The sequence below is a fragment of the Galeopterus variegatus genome, unplaced genomic scaffold, assembly GCF_000696425.1.
Source record: "Galeopterus variegatus unplaced genomic scaffold, G_variegatus-3.0.2 Scaffold4111, whole genome shotgun sequence".
In the NCBI taxonomy this organism is placed as follows: Eukaryota; Metazoa; Chordata; class Mammalia; order Dermoptera; family Cynocephalidae; genus Galeopterus; species Galeopterus variegatus.
Window position 1 is genome coordinate 197,670 of NW_007730222.1, and position 1,812 is coordinate 199,481.

Sequence of the window (1,812 nt, forward strand, 5' to 3'; positions counted from 1 at the left end):
TTATAATATAACAAATATAATTTATTAATATGACCGAGGTGCTTGGTCTCAACTCATATTTTGTGTAAAATCGACTGTGTGTATTATGTTTCTTTCTCAATGTGGTTTGTTTTTTGTGTTCCATTTTCTATTTCTTTTGGTATTTAGGAAGGTTAATATTTCCATTTTAGTGCTTACTTTTTTACTAATACCTATTCTAATGTCCTAAGTTTGTTTTTTCTTATTTACCCTGTTACTTATTGTTTTGTCTGCTTTAAATGATGTCCTTCAATCCCATCTGTTACCTATGCAATAATGTACATATTCAGTTTTGTCAGGACATATAATAGTCACACTATTCTTGCGCCCTTGTCTGCATCCTTGTTTTAGTTACAGATTTACATTGAAATACATTCAGTGCACACACTCAGACCCTTCGCCACAGTTTCCCAGGTCCCGGTCCTATGTTGGTTGAATGATGTTCATGCTCTAATTGATTTCTCAGAGAGAGATAGGAAGGACAGTGTTCTCTGGGGTCTTCCACATAGCAAATTTCTTCTCACAGTGCTGATACTTGGAGATTAGCTCATCTGGACAGAAAACATTCATATCACACTTCCTTTAGTTTCTTGAAAATGTGACTGCATTGTTCTTTCATTTTATATGAGAAGTCTGATTTTCTTTCCTATGTAAGTGATTTGGTCTTTTTGTCTGGTGACCTAGAGAATTTTTTTCTTTATCTTTAAAATATAACATTTTCTTAGTATAAGCTTTGGACTTCACTATTCCGGGTTTATTTTTCCAGGTACACTGTGGGTCCTTTAAAGATGCAGATTCAAGTCTGTATTTTAATTTTAGAAATTTGTCTTAGCTTATGGTTTTAAATACTAGTTATTTTCCATTGTAATGTTTTTCTTTTTCAGGCTTTTTTGAGGATTTCTTCTATTAATTATTTTCTCTCTGATCTTTTTCGCTTCATTTCTTATTTTATTTTCATTCTCTTGACTTTTTTTATGACTTTTCCCAATGTCTCATATTTTCAGTCAAATCTGTTGTTCCATGGTACTTTGTAACTTAGCCTTTATTTTTCAGGTGATTTGTCTTTCCCTTCCGTCTTTTTTCTGAGTTCAATCAATTCTCATTTCACATTTTTCTGGGGTCTTTCATCTATTTCTGTTCTAAACCCTGGAACTTTAGATTTAATATTTTGTTTTACATTTTCAGATGCTTGTTTTAGTGTATTTAATTCAGTTTGGCTACCATGCTAAAGTTTTCTTCTGCTTCATGTTTGATTTTGGTAGGAACATTTTAATCTGCTGAAATGTTTTGATGGTCTTATTTCATTTTCTTGAATAGTGGCCTTGTATGGATGTCGTCTGCCATTTTCTGTTCATTTTTAAATGTTTATATATGCAGTTGTATGTAGGTACAATGATGGTGTTTGAGTAACTGGCAATGTTTCTTAGTTCAAGAGCACCCTCTTCTGTTAGCACGGGAAAGTGTAGTTTCTCTAATTGATGGCACCCTTTGTGGGGGAGGGGTTGTATAGCTTCTGAGTTGTGACATTCACTTTTCTTTGGCAGGACACTCTCAGTTCCTTACCTCCCGTTGATAGCAAGCTTCCAAATGCACCCCTGTCATCTGTCCTCCTCTCCTCTAGGAACAATGACTTCCCCAACTGCCAGCCCAGCCCTATGCACGGTCAGCCCTTCCATTAGATTCCCTGGAACCAGCATTCTCAACCTGCCTGGTGCCAGAGCTGTCTTACCTATTTTTCACTCATGTACGAACTTCTTTTTCTGGGAGTTGTTTTATCTGTGCTTGGATACACCA